The sequence below is a fragment of the Pteropus alecto genome, unplaced genomic scaffold (assembly GCF_000325575.1).
Source record: "Pteropus alecto unplaced genomic scaffold, ASM32557v1 scaffold78, whole genome shotgun sequence".
Classification (NCBI taxonomy): Eukaryota; Metazoa; Chordata; class Mammalia; order Chiroptera; family Pteropodidae; genus Pteropus; species Pteropus alecto.
Genome location: NW_006443124.1, coordinates 15,555,009 through 15,574,784, shown reverse-complemented (window position 1 = coordinate 15,574,784; position 19,776 = coordinate 15,555,009). Strand labels below are relative to the sequence as shown.

Genomic DNA, 19,776 nt, shown 5'->3' with positions numbered 1-19,776 from the left:
CACGGCTCTTTACAAAGTGAGGCCATAGGGGTGCCACCCTACCCTCAGGAGAGGCGGAGCGGAGCTCAAGGTTGGAGGATGCCGCCTTGGAGAGCCAGGCGGGGTCCCCAGCGTGCAGGCTGAGCTGCCGGGCCCCAGGCAGGACCGTTCCTGCGGCCGCGCCAGCAGGCCAGTGACCCCTGATTTTGGCTCCCGAGCCTTCGGCCTAAAATGACTTAGAAAACCTATCCTTTCTTTACAGTAACATCTAAATATCTTTTGGCATACTTCTGATGTTGACATCGAAAAAACAAGAGCTTATTCTTTCAAACTCATCTAATGAAACAAGTCCACAATGATTTAACTATCATCCCCTTTTAAAAATTGAGATGCAATTGACCTATACCAGTTTTGGGTGTACAAAATATTCAATATATATTGTGAAGTGATCACCACAATTAGTAGTTAACATCCATCACCACACAGTTATATATTTTTGTGTGTGCGATGAGAACTTTTGAGATTTACTCCCTTAGCAACTTTAAAATGTACAATACAATATTATTCACTATAGTTGCCACACACATTCCAACCTTGGGACTCCTGGCAACCACCAACCACCAATCTGTTTTCTGTATCCATTTTCTTGGTTTTTTTGTTTTGTTTAAGATTCTACCTATAACTGAAATCATAAAGTATTTGTCTTTCTCTGACTTATTTCACTTAACGTAATGCCCTCAAGGTCCATCCATGTCATCACAAATGGCAGGGTTGCCTTCTTTTATATAGCTAAGTAACATTCCATTATCTATCTATCTATCTATCTATCTATCTATCTATCTATCTATCTATCAATCACATCTTTATCCATTCATCCATCCATAGACACAGGTTGTGTCCCTGTCTTGGCTATTGTAGATAATGCTCACCACCCACTTTAATGGTCATTTTACTTTTTAATTTTTTTTTCTTGAACCTATATTTCATTTTTATTTTATGTCTGTCATAGGATTTTTTTTAACCCAAATATAAAAATAATTTCATTCTATGTGCATCCCTGGGCTTTATCCTAATGTAAAATTGTTTTATGCTTTACGTTTTATTGTTCACCTTAGCATACATCTTTGTAAAGAAATGAGGTTGCAATTTTTTTTCCCTCACTCTTGGATGTTAATTGTTTTCTGAGTTATTAGCCAAATAATGTAAATATACTTCAAAATTTTACTATCAGTTGTTACACAAAACATGAATGTTTCAGAAGCACAACTTTTAATGAGATAGATTTTTTTAACAGGTCAAGTAATGTAAATTTGTTGAATGAATTTTACTTATTACTGGAGTGAGCCAGTGTTCAACATCAACTCTGTGGATTTTTTTATTTTTTTTATAGATGCAGTTGTTACTGATCGCAGGTTTGGCTGGTTACTGTCCATGAGCCAGTAAGCAAGAGACAAGAGTTTGATAGAGGAAAACAGGTTTTTTCAAGAGCCATCACCTGGAGAATACGGTAGACTGCTGTCACAAAGGCTGTCTATATAATTTATTATGATTATTTTGAACATTCTGTGAGAAACTAATATTAAACTAATACAGTTAAGCCTAATTTTACAATTCCTCCTAGGACAGATTTTATTCCTGGTGGTATCCAAGAAAATAAATTATAAAAATAATTTCCTATGTCTTGGAATGAGGGAGTAGGCACAAAAGGGTGGAAAGATAAGGGTAGAAAAAGTAAGTGAATTACAGTGCTGTTGTATTAGGTAAAGTCTGCTTGAATTAGAGAGGAAAATCTATATCAAAGAAATGGAGCCTGGGTGCTGTTAGTATGTAGTTACACAGGTGCTGGGTAAACAGAGGGAATAAGAGGAGTTTCCTTGTAGCCATGTGTTCTTGACCTGGTTTGGCCCAGTGCACATCTGAGAAAGTCTGGGCCAGTGCCAGGTGTGTTCTGTGTTAGAACAGGCACAGGGCAGCTGTGAACCTCAGAGGAACCAGGCCCTTCTCAGGTCACCGTTTTAGGCAAAAGCACATGCACGCATTGCAGATGGGGAGTAGATTCCCTTAGAGCTGCCCCTCCAACAGCAAAGGTGCACGCAGCTATTGAGCACTTGAAAATTGGCTAGTGTGCTGAGTGTCTGAATTTTTAATTACATTTCACTTTAATGGTCACCTTTTTGGACAACACAGCCCAAGTTGCTGCAAACAGTCCTCACAGACCTCCAGAAGAATTGACGCCCCAGACTGAAGGTTGTTGTGTTAGGCCAATCTGGCACCCATGGCAGGAGAAGACAGGGTTTTTCCCTCTTGGCAGCAAGGTGGACAAATATTTATGTCCAGGTTAGGAAGCTTTGCTCCTTCATGAAAGGTAGTGTGTGTGGCAGAGGGGTCATTGGGGAACCCATGTAAATAATCTCAACTCATTTGATTTTTATTTTGCATGATGTTTTTTTCCTCCATGAACTTTTCTATACTCCAAGCACCTTTTGTTTGCCCTTGTGCCTACACACACACACACACACACACACACACACACACACACCCCTTTTTCAACACCAGTCTCTTCTGGAAATCTACAATTTGGAGCAGGGTCTAGACCTGCGCTCTCTGATATGGCAGCCTCTGTTCACATATGGCTATGAAGCATATGAAATACGGCTACTCTGAATTGAGATATGCTATAAATGTAAAATCCACATTGGATTTCTAAGGTTTAGTGGGAAAAGAAAATAAAACATTAAAAGTTATGTTGATTTTTATGTTGATAATATTTTGGCTCTTTTGGGTTAAATAAAATATATTGTCAAGATGAATTTCACCTGTTTCTTTTTACTTTGTGTCAACCACAAAGTCAGAAATCACGTCTATGGCTGGAATTACATTTCTCAGCTCAGAGTGGACTGAGGAATGTATACACTGAAGAATTACATTCCTCAGTCCACTCTGGCTGTGGGGGTTATCTGCCCCCTTTGGGGCGGTTCCAGTGCAGATTAATGAGCCATGCCCAAAGGGGCTGCATTCCAACTCCACTTTAACTTGTTGAATTTGGTCATAAATTTAAAAAATAAATGTCGCTCTCCCACTATAGCATAATATCAGATCATGATGTAAAATTTGGAAAAAAAAAGAAAAATTAGGAAAAGGAATCACTCGTAATCCTGTTACCTAGTGACAACTACTGTTAACATCTTAGCAAACTTTCTTTTCTACTGCCAATTTGCAGATGTTTTTCAGATGGTTGTAATCCTGCTATATTTGCAATTTTTATATAGTGATTTTTTTTTACAAATAATATTATATACGATTATTTTTCATGTTATTACATTTGTGATATGCCATGGAATCTTTTTAACTGAAATCTTTGTAACTCTTCTGTTGTTAATCTTTGAAGTCATTTATTATTATTATTAATCAGTGCTATAATAAATAATGGTGCGTGAAAGCTTTTTTTGTGTTTTCCTTGGAATAGTTGACAAGAAGAGTCAAGAAACGTTGGAAGCAATCAGAGTAGAGAACTAGACAAGGATGTTTCCCATCACTACCATTATTTCCTATTGCAGGTGGATAAAGAAAAAGAATCCAGAATATAAACACGGGAAAGCCAGGGTCTCATTATCCTATTTATAGATGAAAAGATTTTATTTCTGAAAATCTCAAGAGAGTCAGATAAAAAACAAACAAACAAACAAACAAAAAAACCTAGAGAATTCTGTAAGGGGTGTGGTTTCAAAATTACCATACAGAAATAAACAGTTTTCTTATGTATACACTGTAATTAGAATAATCGTTACATTTACAACAGAAATAAATGAGAAAAAGACCAAAGACCCAGGAATTAAGAAGACATGTGAAAGACCCATGTGAAGATAAGTTACAGTGCTCCTGGGGTCACAAAAGACAAACTAAATTTATGGAAAGATTCTTGGATGCACCATTCACACAAATGGAAAGACTCAGCATCAGAACCATGTCATTTCTCTAAATTAATCTATAACTGTAATAATCCCAATGAAAAATAGCAGCAGAATCTTTTTTAGCAACACGCAATTGATTCTAAATTTCATGTGAAAAATGAAAAGGCTCTTATTTGTTTCCAACTAGAAAAATGCCTGAAAAAAAAGTACAAGTTGTGGGGGACAATATTACAGCATATTAATAATTAAGCCAGTATAATTCTGAGACATAGTCATGGGTATTTCGTATCTGATAAAGGCAGCATTTCAGATCAGTGGGGAAAAAATGGTGTGGGTACAACTGGGAAGCTTTAGGAAAATATAAGGCTGCATTCAAACCTCTGCCCTTATATCAGGATAAACTCTAGATGTGCCGAAAACTTAAATGTAAAACGTGCCCACACTAACCATCAATCACCGCTACTACCACCTCCACGAACACATTAGGAAAAAACACAGGAGATTTCTTTGATCATACTAGAGTGGAGAACATTTTTTTAAATTCTTTATTTGCCAACAAAAAAATCCAGAAATCATAAAAGTAGAGAGTAATCAATTCCAATACATAAAATATTATTGTGTGGCAAAACCATCAAAAGAAAAGTAAAAACTCAAATGTCTAACTGGGAAAAATATTTGCATCTAATATCACAAAGGGTAAATTTCCCCAGTACACAAAAAGCTCCTCCAAACAAATAGATAAGAAAAACCAACAACCTAATAAGAAATATGGGTTCACAGAAAAGTATACAAATGAGGTATAATTAAAAAATGTAAACCTAAACTGCAAAAAGGGTGTCATTTTCTTCTTTGAATGGCCATGATCCAAAAGTTTGATTACAGGTAGTGGTGAATACAGGGTAAGGCCCTGCTGTCCTACTGGAGGAAATGCAGTCCCCTCACCTCCACCCCTCACCTCCAGGAAGCACTGGGCAGCAGGAACACCTAGCACATGTCCTTTGCTGCGGCTGTTCCGCTCTTGAAATTCCCCGTGCTGGTGTAGTCGTGCATTCATGGAATGCTACATAAAAAGGTTATTCCCTGCAGTATTTTTTTTTTTTTTAAAGTAAAAGATTAGAAAAAACCCTAAAGCCTGAAGTAGGGAAGCAATTAAATAAATTATTGTACATCCGTGTGAATTAGTCTGCTGGGGCAGCCATAACAAAGTACCCCAAACTGGGTGGCTTGAAAAACAGAATTGTCTCACAGTTCTGGAGGCTGGAAATCCAAGTTCAAGGTGGCAGCAGAGTTCCTTCTGCGGTCTATGAGAGAGGTATTCCATGCCTCTCGCCTAGCTTCTGGTGGTCTGCTGGCAGTTTCTGGCATTCCTTGGCTTGTAGAAGCATCACCCCATCTCTTCCTTCATCTTCACACAGCATTCTCCCTGTCTGTGTGTCTATGTTTAAATTTCTCCTTTTTATAAAGAAACCAGTAATATTGAATTAGGGGCCCATCCTTTTCCAAATATGACCTCATCTTAACCAGTTGTGTCTGCAATTAACCTATTTTGAAATAAGGTCACTTTCTGAAGTACATGGGGTTTGGACTTCAACATATGAATATTTGGAACACACAATACAACCTATAATGCCGTGTGAAAGACTAATATTCAGCCATAAAAAAGAAAGAGGGAATTCTTTATGAAATGGTATGGGAAACTCTTTAAGATGCAAAGAATCAACATTCCAAGTTATAACATGCTCTACTTTATATAAGAAAGGATGAAAAGCACGTGTACGTATTTGTGTTTGCTCATAACAATATCCTCGAACATTTGCCTCCAAAACCACTAACATTGGCTCTCTGTAGGGAGGTGCCTGGGTGGCTGAGTATAGGAGTGGGAAGGAGAATTTTCATAACATTTTCATATCTCCTTGCATTTTGAACCATGAGACTGTACTATTTGTTCAAAAATTAAACCTAGACATAATAAAACTTAAATTGAATCAAACTGATAAACTACTCTCCAGAGTTGTATGAGTTGATGAGGCTTTAACCACACATAGAGAATCCTTTACACACTCACCTCACCAGGACTGGGGTTTTAGCAGTTTTGATTTTTCTCTAAATTTCAGGCAAAAATATATCTGGTTGTTTAATTTGCTTCCCCCTACGGTGATCTCTAGGAACTGCCTTGCCCTGTCCTTAGATCAAGTATCTTTTTAACATCTCTTGTGGAGTTTTTGTTCATTGCAGGAACGCATCCTGTGTTAAAGAAACTCACCTTTTGAATTTGCCATAAATGCTTTTCTTTTTGTTGCTCGCCCTCTAATGTCCATGGATTTCCTTTCACACATGGAAGCGTTGAATGGATGCATAAATTCGTGTGTGGCAGGTGGCGCTGTTGAGCTGTAAGGGAGGCAGGGATCAACCTGGAGAACCCTGAGTTACCAGTGGCTCTTAATAACTCAAAAATCCCTGGAAAAAGATTTACAAGGAACAGCAGCCCTCCTACCCTTCTCATTTTGGGGCCCTGTTTAAGAGAGGAGAAGTCCTGGCTGAAACTTGCATTTGCAATGTAATCAACACTAGTAAGCACTTTTATGGTGCTTGTTTTGTGCCAGGTTCTGTTGTAAGGGCTTTATATATATTGATATATCAAATTTTCTCAACAACTCTATGATGAAGGCACTTTATATACATCCGCATTCTATAGATGGGGAACAGAGAGGGTAAGCAAATCACCCAAGGACACTCAACTGGGCAGTTTTGAAGCTGAGATCTTTGACAGTTTTGAAATGCTCTGTCGTGAAAATGTCTTTGACACCTGCTGGTCTAAGCCCGGCTGCCTGGTCTCCTCCTGGAAGTGCAATTCTTCTCCAGACATCCTTCACAGACTGCAGGGCACCAAGGCCAAGTTGGAGGCTGCTGAGATGCCATGCGGGCCTCTGCCAACTTGGCGGGAGGAGTGAAAATTTCTAAAAAGAGAGAGAATGGGGCCTCCTCTAACACGCATTGATGAATTGACAGTTACATAAGACTTTGGGGAAGCTGAACATCAAAGGAGCTGTTCTTCATTTCCCTAATTTGAAGGACAAGCTCTTGGAAATGACACCCACTCCAGGGTACTTCTGTTGAGTCAACGCTGGGCTCTAGGTTTCTTATGGGACTAGGTGACTGTGTAACCCTGGGCTGGTACTTACCTTACCTGGGTCTCAGCTTCCCCATCTGGCAAATAGGTAATAATAGTACTTACTCATAGGGTTGTTGTGAAAATTAAATTAGTATACATTAGCACCTAGAACAGGGCCTGCCATATAATGAGAACTATGTCAATATTAACTGTTGTTGTTGCTGTGATCACAACACTGGGTTCTGAGGGGAGTGGATTGTCCCTCTCAGTCCCCCAGGGAAGAGAACGGCATTGGGACAGGACTCGAGGACTTGGAATTGCACCCTCCTCTTCCTGGGTCTGGCTCTCTTGGATCCCAGAGAAGCACACAGGGAAGGAGACTAGGAGCTAGGAGGGGAGTATCCTGTAGGGACTCCAGGAGATGGCCCGGGGTCTGCAGGTGTCAGGTGTAGCTACTAGTGGGTTGTTCTTGTTGCAAGATTCTCAACGGAGAGATGGGACACTGAGGCTATAAGCAGGAAGCAGCATTTATTGATGCCGGCACCAGCTCAGCGGATTCTTGTCCAAAGGCTGAGCCCTGATTGTAACATAATGAGAAGTTTTATATGGTCATTCCTACACAGCTACAGATATAAGGAAAAACATTGATTGGTTGGCAATCTATGAGAAAATTGATGTTAGCCAGAGAGTCCTGGGGTGGAGGGGGGGTGGGATTCAGGAACAAATTTATTCAAGCAGAAAATGGCCAGCAGGGTCAGGCTGCCACATTCCCCTCTTTGATGCTTGAACCAGGACTGGGTTATAGAGTATCATCTCCTTCTTCTAATTTTCGATTTACAGGCTGGTACCTCCATAGCATGAGGACTTTTGCTGCAGTTTTTCTTTCTACTATAGCCTCTATGAGGGAGGTGGTTGACTGGATAACAGGAGGCAACAGGCATGGGAGGAGGAGGCAGGTCTTGAGGAGGAGTATTATCCCAACTCAGGTCTTAAAGCCACCAAAAGTGGAGAACCAGCCTCCAAACTAGAGTCCCATCCTTTCCAATGTTGAACAGGCACATGAGCTTATTTTCCTATTATTAGTAGCTATAGCAGTCACATCTTTTCTATTGTCATCTATTTTGAGGCAACAATCAGTCTGGTTAAACTTTCCGCACATTCCTCCTTCTTTTGCTAATAGATAATCTAAGGCTAGGCAGTTTTGGTAGATAGCTGGCTGCATCTGGGATTGTTGCCTGGCTAGAAGTTCTAAGGCAGTTGCAGTCTCATTGGTTATGATCTCAAGAACTTCTTGTAATCTAATGATCCGGTTAAGCTTATATATAGGGGTCCGTTAGCCCCAGCTCCCCATCTTGGGCCCAATTTGCAGGGCCATAGTATTGGATAATATTCTTGGATGGCCACTTATCTTTCCCCCACATTTTTTTGTCCCACTATTTCAAGTGACCTCTTAGCTCTGGCCTTTAAATCTTGATATAGAACACCTAGCTCATTTCCTCCTTGGTTAGGTAGAAGGAATAAGCCAGGCTGAATGCTCCCAATGGAGCAACTTCCTTTCCAGTTCATCGGGAGTTGAGTATAAGCCCACTTTCCACAAATCCAGAAGAGCCCATTGGACACTTTCTTGCTTTGGGGGCTGGTGGAATTGAGGTTTTCCCAGAATGTGCCAACAGCTGGGATGACATGGAAGGGGTTAGGGACCATGCCATTCTCTATAGCACAGTTTTTGACGATCGAGTTTTGGTTGAGAGAGTGGCACAATGAGGAATTAGCTGCAGTATTATTGGCCCAATACCAGGAAGGAGACTTGGGCTACCAGTTTAGGTCTGTGTGATTTAAAGCTAGCATTCTTTTACATGGAGTTTATCCAATCTACTGAGTGTATTCTGGACCCATCTGGCCAAGACATTCTTCCCCTACCACTTCTGAGGAGAGGACCCAGCTTTGGGGTCAACCCTCTTTGCGGCAAGCCACCATGTGGTTCCACTGGAGGAGGTAAAAGGTGTCTAGGCGAGTTCCCTTCTAAAGCCAATGTTCACTCGTGAGTGCTCCTCTACAAACCCAGCATTTAGTGACACCAAGTTCATGGGCTATCCTCTCAGCTAGGTCAACAAAGAGGTTCTTCCCTAGGTTTTGGCCCAAGGCAGCCTTTACCTGATCATACATTTGTGGGCTTTGGGGCCTAGGAGACAGTGTAGGCTTAGGTGTGGTTGAATTATGCAGCCATTGGACAATTTCTCTGACTGCTGGGCCCTCTGCGTGGTTATGGACCTTTTCCCTGCTTGAGTTCCATTGCCAACATGCTCAAGTTTACCCTAATTTTTCAGGTTCTTGGCAGGATTGGCCACTCTCAAATTTAACCTTTATGTACTCCATCTAATATTAGAATCCCTAATGAGTGCAGAGTGTGGCGTTTAGGGCACACCCTTTGGGTAGGCCGGTTACAGAAGTGAAGCCAGTGGCAGTGTTGGACCATATCCTGTAACTTTGCATGCAATGAGTACAAGGGGAAGAAGAAGTGGAGAGACTGGCGCCACACACATGGCAGAGTAGGAGGAGAAGGAAAAGTCTTTAGGTCTGCCATCCTGATGAGACGTCATCCTCAGGCTTCTGCTGCATGTAGATTGGTAAGCTTGACCAAATTGGGGCCAATGACTTACCTTTGGTCTGCCAGCGCAGTCAGTGTTTTCTTCCAGAGGGTTGCCTTGAGAGGCTCAGAAGAGTCTGGAACACATTCCTACTCTGCAGCTATGGGTTTAAGTCTGCTGTGATGTATCCAGGGTCTTATTTCAGCAACCTTAACTGCAGTGAGGGTAGACAAAATGATAGTAAAGGGACCTCTCCACAGGGGTTTTAAGGGCTGAATGTTCCATTCTTTTACCCAGATGGAGCCTCCTGGCTTAAAGGGATGAACTCCAGTGGTTAAACTGACAGGGAGCCTTTCTCTAACCCATTGGTTGAGAGTCTAAAAGGTGATCCCTAGAGCCTGAAGCTGTTGTCTCAGAGTCTATTCACCTATTTTCTTGAGGTCTCCTCGTAATCCTTTGTTGAGTGGTGGTAGCTGCCCATACAGGATCTCGTAGGGGGAGAACCCAGTCTTCTTGGTTGAGGCCAACCTAATTTTTAATAATGCCATGGGGAGGACTTTGTCACAGTGTAGATGCATCTTCTGACATAGTTTTCTCAACTGAGTCTTAAGGGTCTTGTTCATACATTCTACCTGTCCTGAACTCTGTGCTCGATAGGCGGTATACATTTTCCATTTAATATTTAAATTCCTGGCTTGTAGCTGCACTATTTCTGCTACAAAGGCTGACCTGTTATCTGAGCCAATGGTAATTGGAAGGCCAAATCGTGGAACAATTTCTCAGAGGAGCAGTCTGGCTACTTCCTGGGCCTTCTCAGTCCAGGTGGGATAAGCCTCTACCCAACCAGAATAGGTGCATACAAAGACCAAGAGATAGTTGAGGCCCCATGATCAAGGCATTTCAGTGAAGTCTACTTTGAGTTCCTCAGAGGGGGTGCTACCAACACTCTGGACCCACAGTGGGGCACATGGCCCTTGCCCAGAGTTGTTGCGGGCACAGACTTTGCACTGTTCACATACCACTTGGGAGATGCTAGAGAGCTGGGGGACATAGAAGTACTGGCCCAGAGTGGTTTCTAGGGCAGTGAGACCAAGGTGAGTCCTTTGGTGAAACTTCTTGGCAAAAGCTGGGGCTAGGGTCCCAGGGACTGCAATTCGCCCATCCTTGAACTTCCACCATCTACTGGGGAGGAGGCTCCCCTCTTCAGTCTTAAACCAGGCTTTTTCTTGAGGGGAGTACTTGGGGTCCCATTCAGCTAAGGGACTTGGAAACAGGGAAGCAGTTAGAGCTGTGGGGCTAGCCACCTCCTTGGCTGCTGCCAGTTTGGCAACATGGTCTGCCCTGCGGTTGCCCCAGGCCATTATGGTGTCCCCTTCTTGATGTCCTCTGCAGTGCATGACTGCTACTTTCATGGGGGCCCACACAGCATCTAAGAGTTCTAGAATTTTCTTTCCATATTTTATGTCTTTTCCCCCTGAATTGATTAGACCTTTCTCTTTGTACAGGGCTCCATGTACATGGAGGGTGGTGAAGGCATACTTAGAGTCAGTGTATATGTTAGCACACACTCCTGCTGCCAGCTGAAGGGTGGGGGTCAAGGTGGTGAGCTCTGCCTTCTGTGCTGAAGTTCCCCTAGGCACAGCATATCCTGCAAGGTGTTCTCCTCCCTTCATAAAGCTGTTACTATCAGTGTAATATTCTACATCAGGGTCCTTGAGGGGCTTGTCTGTCAAGTCGGGTTGGCTGGAAAACACTTCATCCATGATTTCAATGCAATTGTGGTCTGGCTGGCTGGGCCCAATGGGTAGCAAAGTGGCTGGGTTCAAGTTTCGTACTACCTCTAGGCAGATGCATAGATTCTTGCACAACATTCCTTGGTATCTGACCATCCGGACATTAGTTAGCCAATATTGTCCCTTATACTCTAATAATGTTATTACTGAATGTGGTACTTGAACTGTCAGTTCTTGCTCCATAGTCAATTTGTTGGCCTCTGACACAATGAGGGCCATGGCTGCAAGTGCTTGTAAGAAGGGTGGCCAGTCCTGGGCAATAGAATCAAACTGTTTGATCCTATCAGTTGGGTTAAGACCCCTACTGCTACATCCGTGCACTTGTGTACATACAAAAAGAAAGATTTGGCTAAGTCTGGGATTCCTAGTCTGGGGGCGTTAGTGAGTGCCCGTTTGATTTCTTCAAAGGCTTTCTGTTGAGTAGATTCCCAGAGCAGGGGCTCCTGTTCTCCCCCACTTTGTGGCTTCATAGAGGGGTTTGGCCAGGATAGAGAAATTAGGTATCCAGATTCTGCAGAAGCCAACTGCTCCAAGGAATTTGAGGACTTGTCATCAGGTGGTAGGGACGGGAATTGAGCAAACTGTTTGTTTCCTTTCTGGGCTGAGTTGGCATTGTCCCTGCGACAGGTGAAAGCCAAAGTATTTGACTCTTTCTTGGCAGATTTGAGCCTTCCTTTAAGAAATCTTGTAACCCATTTCACAGAGGAGGTTGAGAAGTAGATGTGTTTCTTCCATGCATTCCTCATATGTCTTCCCTGCTAAGAGGAGGTCATCTACATACTGGAGTAATGTATGGCTGTGTTGGTTTGCCGAGAAGTCCTTTAAATACAAGGCTAGAGTGGTCCCAAAGGTGGTCGGGGAGTTTTTAACCCCCTGAGGCAGTCATGTCCATATCAACTGGCCCTTGTCTCCACATTTAAGGCTTTCCCATTGGAAGGCAAAGATTGGTTTACTCTGAGGAGCCAGGCAAATGCAGAAGAAGGCATCCTTGAGATCCAGACAGGTGAAATAGGCTGCCTCAGTGGAGATGAGGCCTAGGAGGGTATATGGTTTGAGTGCAGAGTGACAGTCATCTGTTTGACTGCTTGTAAATCTTGGAATGGCCGGTATTCATTGGTCCCTGGCTTCTGAACCAGCAGGAGAGGCACATTCCAGGATGATTGGCAGGGGTGAAGAATTCCATACTTCAGAAGTCTCTCTAAATGTTTTTGGATCCATCACTTGTGCCTTATGGGGAATGAAATACTGTTTTTGGTGGGCTGGCTCAGTTTCTTGTTTTAACTCTACCATCACTGGAGGAATGTGTTAGGCCAGTCCTGGAGGGCTGTCTTCAGCCCACACTCTGGGCACCTTGAAGGGGAGTTCAGGTCTCTGTTGGGACCCTTCTATGAGACTATAGAGGCACCGCGCTTCTCCTTGGGGAACTCTGAGCAACATGATCCTTGCTTCTGGCCTCCCCAAGATTAGGGCTGCTTGGCCACGTGAGTCAAAAGTAATTTGAGCCTGTAGTTTTCCTAAAGAGTCTCGTCCCATCAGTGCCACGGAGCAGTCGGGTAGATATAGGAGTTCATGAACAACTTCTTGTCCTCCTAGGTTGCACTAGCGGGGCTACAGGATGGGGCGATGGACTTGTCCCCTGGTTGCTTCTGTAATGGTAGCTTGTCTTTGAGAAAGGGGGCCCATAGGCTGAGTTACAACTGAGTGTTCAGTTCTGGTGTCAACCATAAAATCAATAGATCAGCTTCTGACTATCATTTGGACCATGGGCTCCTGGGGTCCTAGCAAAATGGAGCCCGGTCTGGCCTAGTCATCTTTGAACTCTTCCAGAACAGCAAGATCAACAAAGCCATCCCTAGGAGAACCCTACAGTTCTCTTTTAGGCAGACTCTCAACCAACGGAGTCAGGTGTGAACTATTGTTTCCTAAGAATCTATATAAGGGAATTGGTCTGTGTGGCCAGGTTGACCTGTAATGACTAAAGAGACCTTTGCAATGACTCCCCTGTCAAGAGCCCCCTCTGCTGGCCACCCAATGCCAAAACAGGGCTAATCGATCTCACAAAAGGTGTGGAGTTTCTGTGGGATGAGTTTAACTCCATAATCTCCTGAATAACCCCTTTTGAAATTCTTAAGCATACAACCGAAAGGTGTCTGTTTACTGTGTTGTCCACCCATCCTTCCACCCATGGTCTGTGACGCACATGCACTTAGAGATTCGCTTCGCCCGTCTCTAGCCATTCCCCTCACGGGGATCTTTCAGGCACCTCTTAGCAATTTGTGGGTCGGTATAAACCTTGACATGAATCACTGGAGTAGACTCCTCATGGAGATGCAATGACACCACCCTAAGCCATATGAGGTTAATCGTGGAACTATGGATAGAGGCTCAACTCTCGCTTCGTAGCAAGGACACGTCTCAGTCACACACAATCACACACCAAACACACTCTGCTCTCCTCCTTATGTACCTGAAAGGTCACAGTTTCCTCTAACAAATTGGGGTAATTGGGTGACCTCAGGTGCTGATCAGAGACTCCTTTTCTGTCTTCTAATGGACAGGCTGTTTCTGGCAGCCAAGTCCTTGCCATTCAGTCAGGCGGTGCTCCTGGGCTGGTTCCTGTGCCTCTCCAGGTTCCATTGTGCTCTCTGAGCCGCTGTCCAGTCATGGAAGAGTTTTTCCCTACAGACAATAGGTCTGCTGGTGCTCCGGGTGAAGTCCATTTCTCTCAGTGTTCCAAGGGCCAGACCCAGAAGACAAGGGAGGTGAAAAATCACTGTCTCTTGATCCTGGACGAGCCCCCAGAAATGTTACAGATTCTCTAATGGAGAGACGGAACACCAAGGCTATACGCAGAAAGCAGCATTTATCGATGCCGGCACCAGCTCAGCGGATTCTTATCCAAAGGCCAAGCCACAATTGTAACATAATGGGAAGTTTTATATAGTCTTGTCATTCCTACACAGCTACAGATCTAAAGGATAATATTGATTGGTTGGCAAGCTATGAGAAAACTGATGTTAGCTAGAGAGTTCTTGGAAGGGAGGAGGCAGTCAGAAACGAACTTGTTCAAGCAGGCAGTCAGGCTGTCACATTCTCTCAATAGTGAAGTTTTGTGTAAGATGATGGTCTGGTCTTGGCTGGGCTAGGAAAAATTATGAAAGGCTCAGGTCCATATTTGGGCCTGCATGGTGGACACCTGGGTCCCTAGAACTTTGGAGGTGACCTGTCTGTACAAAGCGCTCTAATTAAGCTGGAGGGGCAGCAATGTAGACACACATACAACCTGGACTGGCCCTGGAGAATACATGGAATGCTCTGAAGATCTAAAAAATAATACCAGAAAGAGGCAATGATTTAGTCAGGATGGGCCAAATTAAGCTGCAGTAATAAATAAACCCTCCATCCCAGTGGCTTCACACAAATAGGTTTATTTCTTGCTCATGTAAAGTTCAATACCAGTTAGCCTGTCCTCCTCCATCTTGCACCCATAATATCTGGAACATGTGGCCTATGGAGCTGTCACTGCAGGAGAAGAGAGGGCTGGAAGATGCCACAATGTTTTTAACGAGTAATCTCTGAAGTGCCTCTTATCACTGACACCCACATCTCTTTGGCCAGAAGCCACACAGCTCCATTCTAATTGTCAAGGAAGCTGAGAAGCAGAGGAATTTATGAATCTTGGGTGAACTCTAATAGTCTTGTCACCACCAAGGAACCTTAAAAAGGCAAAAAGAAAGAGGCCCTATGGCACACACTGAACTCTGCACTGTGAGCTGTCATCATCCAATTATGTGATCGATGAGGCAAGATTTGTTATGCGGCTGGTGAAACCTGTATTCAGGTAACCCAGGAATCTTTCCTTGATGTTTAGAGGGTCTTTTTCCCTCCAAGGTCTACTCTTGTTTTCTTCTAACTTATTTTATATTTTGCTTTTTCATTTTTGTATTAGTGACTTATTGCTGAATAACAAATTGCCCCCCAAATCTGGTGACTTCAAACAACAAACATTATCTCACAGTTGCTTTGGGTAAAAATTTGAAAGTATCGTCACTGAGTGGTTCTGTCTCAAGGCCTCTCCTGAGATTGTTGGTAAGACGTTGACTGGGGCTGCAGCCATTCGAAGGTGTGCCTGGAGAGAATCTTCTTCTAAGGTGGCTCTCAGACATGGCTGTTTGCAGGAGGCCTCAGGTCCCCACCACGTGGGCCTCTCCGCATGCTTACTCAACTGTCCTCATGCTGCGGCAGCACGCGATCAATAGAGACAGCCAGGCAGAAGCCACAGTGCTTTATGCCCTAGTCTCTGAAGCTAAATTGTACTATTCATCTAGCCCACACTCAAGGAGAGGAGAATTAAACTCCATTGCTTGAAAGGAGGAATATAAAGGATGTGTGGACATATTTTAAAACTACAACAATCGAAATAAAATTTATTTTACAGTAGAATTTCCCTCTCCTGCAAAGAACCGATTGCCTCATTACCATTTGCTCATTATTTACTTTCTCTTTTGATTTATAATACTTTATCATATAACTTATTATATAGAAAAGGGTCTGTTATGGACAAACTATTTAGTTGTAGTGACCGGTCTGCTCTTTTCATGTCCAAGTAGTCACTTTATTACAGTGGTCATAAAATTAAGCGAGACCACAAATTTCCTAGTGGTCTAGCCTTTAGACATATAGTGATTACACTATAGCAGACTAAATGTAATAATGAAGTGGTAGCGTGATTGGTGGGGAAGTGGATAGGAAAGTCTCCCTAGAGAGGATATGGATACCGTCTTGAGGGCAGCAGCAATGAGGGTGATAGAGGTCCAGCCTCTGGCCAGGTCGTAATCATGCTGAGGGTGAGGTAAACCAGGAGTGTGTGCGTGCATGTGCATGCATGTGTGTGAGTGTATGTGTGTTTGGAAGGGCAAGTTCAACACACAGGACTTGGTGAGAGATCAGACTGGAGGGGACGTGGCAGGAAAAACTGTAGCTGGACTCATTTTCTGTTAGAAGTACCAAACTCTCAAGTCCTGGGACTTCATTCTGCAGGTGCGGGACACCATCTGCTATAAGCTGTGAATCATGAAAGCAGTGACATCTCACCTGCATCCTGTAGAGAAGGCCCCTGGCCTAGCCCAAGAGAGGGCACAGTGTGGGGCCCTGGGTCAGAGGGTGGGCTGCTGGCCAAAGGGAGGGGCACAGGCTACACATAGGGGCACATCCATAACATTTGCCAGGAACAGCAAGGAAGGAAAGGCTTCTGACTGTGGCAAGGAGGGGAGGTGCTCTGAAGCTGAGCAATTTGCCCCTGAGATTTGCAGAGTCACAGAGCCACCAAGTCTGATGATCAGTGCCATGACCTCCACCTTCCACCCTGAGAAGTTTCAATTTGGCTATCCATGGGGTCCACAATAAGCCACTCTCCCCTAACCCCTGTGAGACAGGAAAAAGAAGGCTAGTCATCTGGGAAGTAAAGTATTAAACTTCAGGGATACTAAAGAGAATAAGCTTTGAGAATAAAAGGCATGAAGTTGTCTATACAAATGTGATTGAGCTTAGAAACCCAAACCCCAAAGCTGCCAAGAGTGCAATCTCAGAGTGGTGTAGGGCTGGAATGGGATTTCAGCTTGTAAACTGTTGCTACCACTGGATGCCTCCCCAGTAGCCAGTCCCATCTCCCTTCTTCTTGGCTAACCGAGCTCCCCAATTGTGAGTGGCAGAAATATGTCCAGATCACTCAGGGTTGTTGTAAGATGGCCAAGCACAATGATTTTTACTCTCCTTTTTCAGATACTCAATTTCCCAGGCAGGCCCCCTTGCAGCGAAAAGAAGCCAGGTGACCAATTTGAGCCATTGAGGTGTGCAGGGAAATCTGCTGTGAGCTTTAGGAAAGATTTTGTTTTAAATTAAACAAACAAACAAACAAACAAACAAACAAACAAACAAACAAACACAGCAAAGAAGAGAGCCGGGTGTTCCTTCTTTCTGCTTAAAAGTCCACATGACGCCTGGAGTTCTTCTTGTCTCTTTGAAACCACAAAGTGGCACACAGGGGGACCTGTGAGGTAAATATTGTTGGCCGTGGAAATGTTAAAGCTACAGAAATAAAGTGTTGAGAGAATGGATAGAGGTTTTCAAGGAAAATGCAACCTGAGACTTTGCAGATACAGGGATAGCTTCCCAGCAGTCCAAAAGGGACAGAGTTAGCCTGTAAGCTTTAAAAAGGATTTAGACTACGGCCATGCTACCCTGAACAACCCCGATCCAGTCTGATCTCGGAAACTAAGCAGGATTGGGCCTGGTTAGTACTTGGATGGGAGATCATCTAGGAAGACCAGGTGCTGTAAGTGTAAAAAATTTAAAAAATAAAGGATCGTAAGCTGACAAGGTCCTTGCAATGTGTGAGGTCAATCAAGGGTTGGCTCACCTAAAATAAATAAAAAATAAAAATAAAAAAGACAAACTCACTTTGAACTGGTATTTATCCTTTCCAGGTTGACAGGGAGGAAAAACTTTCCCTCTACCAGCTTAGATTCAGTCTGGGGCATGTGAATTTAACCCATGGAAGAAAGATTAACAGGAGAAAAAGGTATACAGTTTTATTGAAATTTAACACGTACAGGAATTCACAGAAAGGAAATGAAATTGAAAGAAGCCATCACATTCAGGAGCCTCATATCCTTTCGACAAAGGAACGAGGGTTTGGGATTTAAGGGATGATTTCTGCGGAAGTGATTAGGAAATATATGGAGGAACTAAGGGAAGATAAGAGTTGTTTTCGTAAGCATGTTTGTGCAGACTTATCTGGAGTGCTGACTCTGTCTCTGGTGATAAGGAACTGCTCTCCTCTTTCTAGTGCAGGAGCAGGAAGCAGACCTTCACACGAGAAATTTATGCCCTGCTCCCAAGCGGATAAGGGGAGGGCAGAAAACTCTTTCTATATCTGGTGATTCTCAATTGCTTTCAGCTCAAAATAATGCTCATGTCAAAATGGCATATTTCGGGGTGGTATATTCTGGTCCCCTGCAGAGGCAGGAATGGCTGCACAAAGAAGGTGAAAGTCAACAATCTCTTCTGCAGTTTACCTCCATTTAAATCACTCGACTTTCCAGGAAAAAAAAGAAAATCCCAGCTTGCCACTTGGAAATTTTTCTTCTCTGAAAAGGACTTGGTGGAACTCACACTGCAGGTATGACTTCCCAGATCCCTACCAGAAGCCATTGGGTGGAGTCTGCATCTCAGGCAAACTCCATTCCTCACCTCCGACTCTTCTGGTTTGCTCTAGGAGGCCAGGAGGACTTTGTCTCACAGGTTCTAGCTGCCCTGCTGCCCTTTGGCCCATAGAGTTTAAGTTTTTAGTCTCAGATCTAGGTTAGAATGTTTCACACTTAAACCTAAAAACCAGAGGGGCTGTGGAGTGTTAGGAATGAACTGAAATTTCTGCAGAATGAGGACAAGCACTTTCTGAGCTTCTGCAGTCTTGGCATAGAAATGTAAAAATATAAATTCCAGTGGCCACACAAAGGAACTAGAGGTCCTTGGAGAAACAGTGGATTGAGTGAGCCTGACACACTTGGGCCAGGCAAGAGGAATCGGGGCCACCCTGAGGCAGCTCCCTTTGGCCAAACCGATTTGAGCTTAAGTGAGAATTACATCCGCAGTGGGCTGAACCACATCTAATCTATTTAAATCCACAATTCATAATGGCACCAAAAATCACCCCAAACCTCACTTGGTGGGTCAACTTACGGTCATAGGTGCCAATTCAATGCCAACAGGAATCCCCTGTTTGGGGCATGCTGAAGAAGGAAACAGTACCAACAACTCAATTGCAATCAAGCACAGCTATGGAACAGCTCAGTAGCGAGGCAACCCTTTAGTGTGGCCCCTTTCCAGCTAGACAGGTCTGGATCTCCTGGAAGACATCTTCAATGTTTCAGCTTCAGCCAGGGAAACAAGCTCCCACTCTTTAGTGTAAAGGGAAAGTGTGCGCCCAGAATTAGAGGGGAGCTGACTTATATATTGAGAAAGCCCATCCCTGATCCCTGATTGGTTTGTCCTCATGCTAATGAGGACTCCAAATCATCACATTTTGATTGATACAGCAAATCACTGTCCTGACTGGTCAAAATGGGGCTGTTCTGATTGGTCAGTGAAGATGCTGATGAGGCTATGGCTGGACGCTCTGATTGGCCAGGAAAGTCTCAGTCTTATTGGTTGAAATAGAATTACAGGGTTTCTTTTGTAAGAGTTGGCTCAGTCAGAAGAAACACAGGTGCAGGAGATAAGCAGTTGAGTGCAGGAGGCTGGGAGCTTTGTGCAGGTGCGCAGGCTTCTTCCTGACGCATGGCTTGTGTGAGAGACCTTGTTTAGAAATGACTGCTAGGCTCTGTTTTTAAATT

At 43.6% G+C, this 19,776-nt stretch overlaps 1 pseudogene; it reads left to right on the top strand.

Moving 5' to 3' along the window:
* Positions 1-17,605: 17,605 nt before the first annotated feature.
* Positions 17,606-17,724, top strand: LOC112472000 (annotated as a pseudogene).
* The last annotated feature ends 2,052 nt before the right edge of the window (positions 17,725-19,776 follow it).